This window comes from Triticum aestivum, chromosome 5B, assembly GCF_018294505.1.
Source record: "Triticum aestivum cultivar Chinese Spring chromosome 5B, IWGSC CS RefSeq v2.1, whole genome shotgun sequence".
NCBI classification, from domain to species: domain Eukaryota; kingdom Viridiplantae; phylum Streptophyta; class Magnoliopsida; order Poales; family Poaceae; genus Triticum; species Triticum aestivum.
Window position 1 is genome coordinate 608,226,695 of NC_057807.1, and position 9,995 is coordinate 608,236,689.

Consider the following 9,995-nt stretch of genomic DNA (forward strand, 5'->3'; position numbering starts at 1 on the left):
CACATAGTTGATGTGGCACTTTGTTGACTGGTTAAATTGTCACCTGGTTTCTGGGTCCCACCTGTCAGTTGGCAGAGCAAAGAAATCAGTTAAACAAAACCTTACGCAGGCGCGACACGAGTCCAACCCTTGCGCGCGAACTGCCCTGGTTGTGTATGTGAGTGCATGCACGTGTACTCCCTTGGTCTTCCAACAAAGAGTGTACATCGGCTATAAGGCTGATCATAGTGGAGAGTAACATATACTAGTATCATGCATATGATACTAGTGTATGATACTGTGCATAGTATCATAAAGTAGTATCATAGATGGTCTCATTTATTGCCATGCATGATACATTTATTGTGTTACGGTATCTACCTATGTTTACTACTACCCTCCCTCTCTTCTTTAATTGTTTGCCACATAAGCATGTTTGCGAGTCCCAAGTACATGATACTAGTTATGTTACCCCCACTATGGCCAGCATAAAACAAAGAGTGTAGTACATGATGTACATCTACACTTTTAATGCATTTAGCCTTTAATCTAAATCGATATTGATTGACTAATGCACCAACTTGTGCTGTAGGTATAGGCTACATGTCTATCCTTAATTACAGCATGCAACGGCCTTCATTTAATCTTCTTCTATCAATGGTCGCATGCACACATAAGTCTGATACTTTTTGGCATTAATTATGCCCTGGTCAATGTGTAAATCTCTAAATGTAGTACAGTCTTTCATGGACATAGGGAGTAGGTTGAGCACTTGAGCGTGAGCATGTGTGTTGCGTCATGTGCTGTGTGCCGCATGGGTGCGTGAGTGTTGCATTCGTCCATGTGTACATGTGAGTGTTGCATGTTGCATGCATGCATGGATGCATGGGGCTTACTCCCTCCCATTGACATGTTCATATTTCAAGCTTCCTCTGTTCCCTCCATATGGTGACACTCCCTCTGTTCCCAAATATGGAGTAAAAGCCTCCCTCTGTTCCCAAATACGGAGTATTTGTCTTTCTTCAGATTTCAACAAGTGACTAGGTACGGAGCAAAATGAGTGAAGTGTGCGTCGAGGCATAGGGATATTGTAGAAAGGAAGTCCTCGCGATCCATTATTCCCCATCTCGGTCAGAGAGAACTATTCAACTAGTCTTCGCAGTGAAGTGACAATACACGCTGCAGCAGATGGGACATGTAATTAATAAGCTGAACCAGCGTGTTGGTGTTACTAAATCAGCATTACCCAGTACTGCCATCATGTTTGCCAGTAGAGCACGCTTCCGCAAATACGCCTACACACATCTGTTCTCCATTAACTGACATATGGGCCCTCTTGTGGTAGACCCACATGTCATCGGTGTAACTATTTACACTCCGAAGGACGGTATATCCTGGTAGTAGTACTAGTAGAATTGAGATTTAATGCACTTTCTTCCCCGTCTTCCACTCTTCTTCCTCCTCTCTTCTTCTTCCTCCTCTCTTCCCCATCGTTGGCCGCACACCATTTACCCCCACTCACTGCTCGCCGCCCGCGCCATCTTCCTTGGTAGCTCGCACGTACCATATCCCCCTGCTCACTGCTCGGCCACACGAGGAGAAGCTTCTTCGTTCGCCCGCCCGAATCCACTTCCCCGCTAGCTCACAGGTATCGAAAACCCCAATGGCAGAACCGACTGACACGCATAGCCATGATTGGAATTCCCTCCTCGATGTTCTCTTGGAGCAGATCTGTAGTCCTATGGACCTACTCAGCACCGTCCGTCTCGCCGCATGCTCTGCAACCGACCGGCTCTTTTCAAGACACCCTGCTTGCTGATGCCCGATCCTCGCAGGTGGCCCAGACACCGACTTGACGATCCTACGGAGGTTGCCGTGGTGCCCCTCAACATGCTACCACTACCCATCCTATCCTTCATGCGCGGCCACTACTGGGCGGGCATGAAGGCCAACTGGATCGTCCTCATCCACCACTCCAGTAGTCCGTGGCGTCTCGTGGATATCTACACCCAGCGAGAGATCACTCTTCCATCGTTGGATACCGCCGCCATCGAGCCTCGCGGCCCGTCGGACACTCCTGCCTACTACGCACAAGACGCATCAAGCTTTTGGCTCGACCTCTGTTTGCAGAGAGTTGTAATCTGCGAAGAGCCCACACCATCAGAAGACTACATGGATTACAAGCTCATTGCCTTGTTCAACATGGGATTAGTCTATCTGGAATCCGGTCGCCATACATGGTTATGGATCATCATCACTCCTGTTGAGGCAACATTTCTGTCTGATGCTATAGTGCACGTTGGCATCATTTAGGCGGTCGACGCACAGATTGGCTGCCTATACTGGTGGAATCTATCGTTGTGTAATTGTTCTATCTCATCTCATCTTTACCTTATGAATATGACTGCCTGTTCATTTGTTACAAATTTAGAATACATGGCATGTCTATAACCACATCATTGCTATATGTTCCTCTCATTTCCTAGATTTTTATGACCACACATGTTATTGTTAGAGTTGATATGAGAACAATTGGCATCTAATGATTGTTAGAATACATATTATGAGCATAACATCATGATTCCTATATGTTACTCTCGTTTACAAGATTTTTATGACAACGCATGTTATTGCTTAGAGTTGATATGAGAACAGTAGTAGTAAGTGCTATGGTAGAATAAGAGTAGGCGCTGTCATAGCTGTTTTCCTCTCATTGTTACATGATGTTTGAACCATGACATATTGCTAGAATATGAAAGCCATTGGCTTATTTTTTTAACTTGGGGTACGATTATGACCACGACATTGCAATTCTCTGTCTATGATATTTGTCACTGTTATAATAATCTTAATTCCACACATACTCTGTACGATTGTTTATTTTTGTCCTTTTGGTCTCCAATTTGAATTGATGCAGTAGACGCAAATGCACTGGGCTTCATGATTCCGGGACTTGGAATCTTATCAGCCGATGGGTGGTGGTTTATCGCTCGTTCAGCTGACGGCGGTCATTTGATGCTCATTCGCACGTACCAAATTGACCAAACCATTATATCAAACCACATGCAGTACAATGCGTGGGGCGTTCGTGGCTTCGTGTTCGAGAAAGATCCCAGCTCCGGTGGGCCAGGCGTATTCAACTGGAGGCGGGTTTACAGCCTCGACAACCACTCCTTGTTCCTCAGGCTCAATTATCCGATCATCCAACCAATCATCGATCATATCACCGGCGATGATTACCGTGCTATGCAACTTCCATTCGTGAGGGGGGGACTATGTTTACACATCATACCATGGGTTTCATGAATCACCATATCCAGAGATTCGTCGACACAACTTGTTGCCAGATAATCTTCAGTGTGTGAAAGGCATCAAGCTTCCATGCGATGGTTGGCTTTTGCAAACCCGATATGCGGCGATGTGGTTCATGCCAACAGCAAATATGCACAACTTGATTCGTGCTGATACCTCGACTGAGCCATGTATTCTGCTGCTGTAGCATGGCCCTCTTTTGTTGGATATTATGTACTGTTTTTAGTTTGAAGCACTCATCTGGTTTGAAGGATAGTAGATAGCTTCATGGGATCAAGTGCATCCTAACTCACCTGCGTAGGATGTACTGATAATGATGATGGAGATGCTGTGCAGAAGCCATATATATATATATATATATATATCAGTTAGGCTTCAAGTGCATACTTGTTAGCTAAACCTATGTATAAATTATGACACTAAATACGACTAGTAAGTAGTATAGTAGCAGTACTAGTATACGTCGGTCAAATTATTCATCATGTCCACACATTGAATTGACGTGACAACACGCTGCGCATGAAGTGACACAAGAATCCCAGCGGCGTGTTCGGGTAATCTGGACTTCAGATTTGAAGTACCACTTATCTGTCGAAATCTTTCATCATTCACTTAAAATAGTTGATTGATCATACATTGAGTACCATATAACTGGAATTACCAATGCAAGTCGAAGAAGGATTGGCCGGTGCTGCCGGCTGGCGTCAAGTTTGATCCCACGGATCAGGGCCTGATCGAGCACCTTGAGGCCAAAGTGAGTGCTGACAGCGCGAGATTTCAGTCTCTCATCGATTTGTTCATACCAACCATCGATAGCGAGCACGGCATATGCTACACCCAACCTGAGAAACTTCCAAGTAAGACACCGATCGGCCGTCTACTAGCACAAACATATTCCTTTATTTGTAGCTCTGTTTTTCTTTTTAGACACAGACCTGGTGAAGCAATTACAATTTGACAGTTAATAAAAAGTGAAACAAGTGACTGCAACATGCCAAAGATGTTATGAAAATGCCAACTATGTACACTAAAACCTGTATTCCACAATACTGCAGGTATCACACTGAGTGGCCTAAGGAAGCATTTCTTCCAGCGCAATTCCAGGGCGTTCAAAAGGGGCACGTGGACGCGTTGCAAGATACAGTCGGAGTGCGGCATGCACGCGATGTGGCACAAGACCGGCAATACCTTGCCGGTGATGGTCAACGGCCGGCAGTCGGGCAGCAAAAAAGGTTCTGGTGTTGCACACCAACAAGAACTTCGACTAGCAGAGGACCAACTAAGTGATGCACTAGTACCACCTCGGGGACCTGGAGCAAGAGAAGGAGCGGGAGCTGGTCCTCTGCAAGATTTTCTACCAGACGAACACTATGGCCAGGAGTAAAAAGATTATAAGTTAGTTTGGTATTGGTAGTTGTACTACCTTGTCGTCCGCAAGTTGGTATTGTTGTTAACGATCTTTTGGTAATAACTTGCATTTGCTTCCAACCATCATGCCGAGGGTCGACGTGGATATAAAGCTGAATCATTTGTTTCAAAACAAATTTCCAGGCACCTAATTTTTATTTGATGGGTAGCATAAGCACCTGCCGTGCGAATTCCAAGTTCTCCAATTTTTTCGAAACAAGTGCATGCACTTATTATCACGATAAAAAAACAATATCCGTGCTGCATCCCAGTTATTAGTCTGTACTTGCAGAATTCTCTCATTTATTGAGCATGTATATTGTTTTTTCAGGTCAAGCAAGTTTCAACTGGGTTGTAGACTGCCCAGGTTGGTTTTGTTTTTACCAGGTCCAGCCCATGACGAGAACGGGGTACAAAGATCCAGCAGGTATCTACTGGCCTCTGGCCCACCAGTGTTAGTTATATTTTGTCTTACAACATCGGAGGCAGTTTTTTACTGAATCAAACACACATCCCAGTTCTATTTTCCTCTTGAAACACATGTCCTACATCCGTTTTCTAATCTCTACCTATAGTTTTACTAGTTCATATACACGTATCATTATATTGAAAACACATAAAATTCCCTTTTCATATTTACATCCTCATTTTTGTTGTTTTTTCCCACCCAACGCTGATTTTTTTACCACTGGTTTTCCCTTAAACCAACTCAATTGTCCCACGTCTTATTTGCTTACAAAAACAAAATGATTTTTTTGGCAAATCAATAAGTTCTTAAAAAATGTTTATCATTTTGGGATTACAACAGTTTAGACTCCACCAAAATATGCAAAATAAGGTTGACAACTGGGTCCACGGCCACAGCCCAGTTTTTTTGTGACCTGCCAAGTAAGTCGCTTTGTCAGGCCAGTTGGGCTGCAAATCTTTCAAGACAAGGAGAGCTTTCATTCGGCTGGTCGAGAAAATGGCCCATCAGTAATGAGAAATGGGCTGTACATTTTTAAAACACATCAAACCGGCAATTAGTTTGAAATATCTTTTTTTCATTTCGAGATTTTAAATTACATTAATTTTTATGCGTGGAGAATTTGTTGGATTTTATATTGATATACATTTATTTTTAAAATTAGTTTGAATGCGAGTCGAAATTTCGGGATTAAAAACAGTTCGGACCGCACCGAAATATGAAAAATTTCGTATAATTTTTTAACCATGGCCACAATATTGGTTGTAATGCTAACAAAAAGATTATGGGCTCCAAAAAAACCCTTAAGAATTAGCAAACGGGCTGTAAATTATTAGAAATAATGGCAGATGGGCTGTATGCTGTTTTCCACAGATTTGAGGCTTTCCTAAAAAAGGTTGACGCACAAGGAGTGACTGTTGGGACTGCCTGCTTCAATCTCTGCTCTTCCTGCTCCAGCAGCTCAAACAAGCGCCGGCGGGACTGCCTGCTCCCTCCTCCCCGCGGCCGGCTGTGCTGCCGCGCAGGCCTCACCGCCCCACCGTACTCCCATCGCTGGCCTAGCCATCCCTCTACTCACCCATACCTGCTGTTATTCTCCGGAGATGGCAGACGAACCAGTAAACCGTCGTACAGTCGTACTCCCCTCCGCATGGGAAACAACTGCTGAGTCTTCCCTGCCTCCGTGTCGTTCCATTCCTAGGCCTCGCCGTCGTTCACCGCCCTGGTGCTCTCGGCACGGCCTGGTCAACGTGGTCAATGGCCGACAAGCATCTGAAGTGGACTGTACGTGGAGAGGTCGACAGCTGGGTCCACGGCCGCACGCAAGGAAATGCCTCCTTATTACGTGCAAAATAATTATTCCTCCACCTGACATCAGGGACCCAGCGAAAGGGCCTCTGTATTTCGCGAAAAAAATGTTACCGCCGCTGACAGCTCGGACCCACCAGCTATATCTTCGCATGCAAGGAAGTGCCTCCTTATTACGCACAAAAAAATTAATACTGCCCCTGTTAGCTGGGACCCAGTATAGTGGTAGGCTGACTTGTGGGCCTACTAAGTTGACGGGGATGGAGGGCTTTGTCAACTTAGTCAATATGCACGATTCTAACTCCAGTGACCGTACGATGTCCATCCAACGGCCGTAGTGCTTCTTCAACCTCTGGTCTTCTTGCTCTAGCCGCCCAAACCAGCGCCGGTCGTGCCTCATGCTCCTGCCTCCCATGGCCGGCTGCGATGCGGCGGAGGCCTCACCGCCCCCTACTACTGCCACCGCTGGCCAGGCCATCCCTCTACTCACCCACACCCCCCTGTTAACTGTTATTCTGCCGCGACGGTAGCCTCACACCGCAGCGAACCAGTGAACCCTCATACTCCTCTATGCGTGGGCATCCACAGCCGTGTATTCCCCGGCTCCGCGTCGTCCCCTTCCTAGGCCTCGCCGTCAGCAACCGCCCTGGTGCTCTCGGCACGGCGTGGTCAACGTGGTCAAGGAACGGCTTCCATCGGACGTGGACTGCACGTGGAGAGGCTGACAGCTGGGTCCATGGCGGCCGCAAGGAAGTGCCTCCTTATTACACGCAAAATAATTATTCCTCTACTAGACAGCAGGGACCCACTGGACGGGCCACCGTATTACGCAAAAAAAACATTTCCCCCTGACTGCTGGGACCCACCATCTACACCTTCGCACCCAAGGAAGTGCGTCCGGGCAAAAAAAAAAACGATTCGCCCCCCTGACTGCTGGGACCCACCAGCTACATCTTCGCACGCAAGGAAGTGCCTGACAGTCGGGACCCACCTGGTCGAAGCGTACGTAGCGTTGTCATTCTGGTCGTGAACGTGTACGTACATACTGGTGGATGTAGAGGCGCGCACATGTCGTAGTAGAGGCGCGCTCGTGTCGTAGTAGAGGCGTGCACGTAGCATGTACACATACGTACATCGGCCAGTGCGCAAGAAAGAAAATACGGCCACGTATGTGTACATATGGGCGGGGTCTCGAATGCCTACTCACGCATATATACGTACGACCAGGGCTCGTGTACATGGCTGGGTCGGAACGGAGAAACATCGTCGTCGTGTTCATGGGGAGGCAACGGAATGCGTCGTGTTCATGGGGAGGCAACGGAATGCATCATGTTGATCGGGAGGCAACATAACGCGTGGGAGCCAACTGGCTGGGTCAGAACAGAATGCATGTCATGTTCATAGGGAGGGCTTGGACGGAACAGACAATGGAAACGAGGCCTGGCATACCGCAGAACAGAGAAAACGGACCTCCTACGTTCGGAACAGGGTCCTGTTGATTGGGAGGGGTCTGGCATACCGCAAAACGGAGGAAACGGACCTCCTATGGTCGAAACGGGGGTCCTATTGATCGGGAGGGGTGTGGCGTACCGCAAAACGGAGGAAACAGACCTCCTAAGGTCGAAACGGGGGTCCTGTTGATCAGGAGGGATGTGGCGTACCACAAAACGGACGAAACAGACTTGTGTTGGAGTGCTACGGTCGAAACGGGGGTCCTATTCATCGGGAGGGGTGTGGCATACTGCAAAACGGGACTCCACGGGATACTGTTCATCTCCACCGTCGACCTCCTCCAGCCTCCACAGGCTACTTTTCATCCACCGTCGACCTCCTCCAGCCTCCACCTGCGACTGTTCATCCACGGGCTCCTGTTCATCCAGCCTCCACCGTGCGCTACTCCACCGGCTACTGTTCAACCACCCCTCTCCACAGGCTCCTGTTCAACCACCCCTCCACGGGCTACTGTTCATGCACCCCTCCACCATCTACTGTTCATCCAGCCCTCAACGGGGTCGTCCTGTTCATCCAGCCCTCCACACCACGGGGTCCTATTCATCTAGAGGCAACGCCACGGGTCCTGTTCATCCACTCCCACCGCTCACTGTTCATCCAAACCTCCCCGCAACACTGACTGTTCATCCAGAGAGGCAGCATCGATCGCTCGGATTCAGTAACGCGTAGCCTGCAGTGCAATCGCTCGGGTTCAGTTAGAGCCCAACCCATCGCTCGGGTTCAGTTAGAGCCAACGCCTCGCACACATGCGCGTACGTGTACGAGAGAAACGCGCATCGCTCGGCCCCCGACCTCCCACCGTAATCGGGAACTCCCCGAAATTTTCCTCCCCCTCGCTTCTACCACGGTTTTTCCGTCATGGACGGCCCAAACAATGTCATGCAGCTGCGTCTTCGGCCCACCCAGGATGAAAAGCCCATTTTCTGTCATGATTTTTTGTCATAGAAGTAGGAGCCCACCATATTTATGATGATACCGGGTTTTGTCATAATTATCGTCATAGAAGTGTCATATGTATGACAGATTTTTTTTCGTTCGGCCCAAAATGTCACGGATGTGTCTTTTTTTTGTAGTGTTGAAGTTCTTCTTACCCTTTGCCTTTCTTGAAACTAGTGGTCTTATTCACCATCAACACTTGATGTTCCTTCTTGATCTCCACCTCCGCTGATTTCAACATTGAATATAATTCGGGAATGGACTTCTCCATCCCTTGCATATTGTAGTTCATCACAAAGCTCTTGTAGCTAGGTGGAAGCGACTGGAGGATGTTGTCAATGACCGAGTCATCTGGAAGATTAACTCCCAGTTGAGACAAGCGGTTGTGCAACCCAGACATTTTGAGTATATGCTTGCTGACAGAACTAATTTCCTCTATCTTACAACTATAGAATTTTTCGGAGACTTCATATCTCTCAACCCGGGCATGAGCTTGGAAAACCATTTTCAGCTCTTGGAACATCTCATATGCTCTGTGCTGCTCAAAACGCTTTTGGAGCCCCGAGTCTAAGCTGTAAAGCATGCCACACTGAAATAGGGAGTAATCATCACTACGCGACTGCCAGGCGTTCATAACGTCTTGAGTTGCTGGGAAAATGGGTGCATCAACTAGCGGTGCTTCAAGGACATATGCTATCTTGGAAGCTATGAGGATGATCCTCAAGTTACGGACCCAATCTGTATAGTTGCTACCATCGTCTTTCAGCTTGGTTTTCTATAGGAACGCATTGAAGTTGAGGGCAACATTAGCGTGGGCCATTGGATCTACAACATAGATTGTAAAGACAATTTTAGACTAAGTTCATGATAATTAAGTTCATCTAATCAAATTATTTAATGAACTCCCACTTAGATAGACATCCCTATAGTCATCTAAGTGATACATGATCCGAATCGACTAGGCCGTGTCCGATCATCATGTCAGACGGACTAGTCATCAATGGTGAACATCTCCATGTTGATCGTATCTACTATACGACTCATGTTCGACCTTTCGGTCTCTCATGTTCTGAGG